Raw genomic sequence first — 269 nt, 5'->3', positions numbered from 1 at the left:
CCCTCTGCCAGGAGCTAGCTCCCACCAGCACGGGGGCCGCTGCAGCTGCTCCAGCCAGACACCCAGCCCGTGCCCGGTTTTTCCTCCGGACGGTCAAACCTGCCACCGTCGGTGTGTGGGTGTTTCCGGTGCATCACTCGGGACGTGCCCCCCGAACCCCGCGCTGGGCCTGAACACACCCGTGGCTGATGGCACGCCTCACTCTCGGCACTGCTGCCTGCCCGCCTCACCCCGCTGGGTGATGGGAATAACGGAGCATGGAGAGGGCA

The sequence above is a fragment of the Buceros rhinoceros genome, unplaced genomic scaffold (genome assembly GCF_000710305.1).
Source record: "Buceros rhinoceros silvestris isolate BGI_N320 unplaced genomic scaffold, ASM71030v1 scaffold12166, whole genome shotgun sequence".
NCBI lineage: Eukaryota > Metazoa > Chordata > Aves > Bucerotiformes > Bucerotidae > Buceros > Buceros rhinoceros.
Note: the sequence above shows the minus strand (reverse complement) of the source record.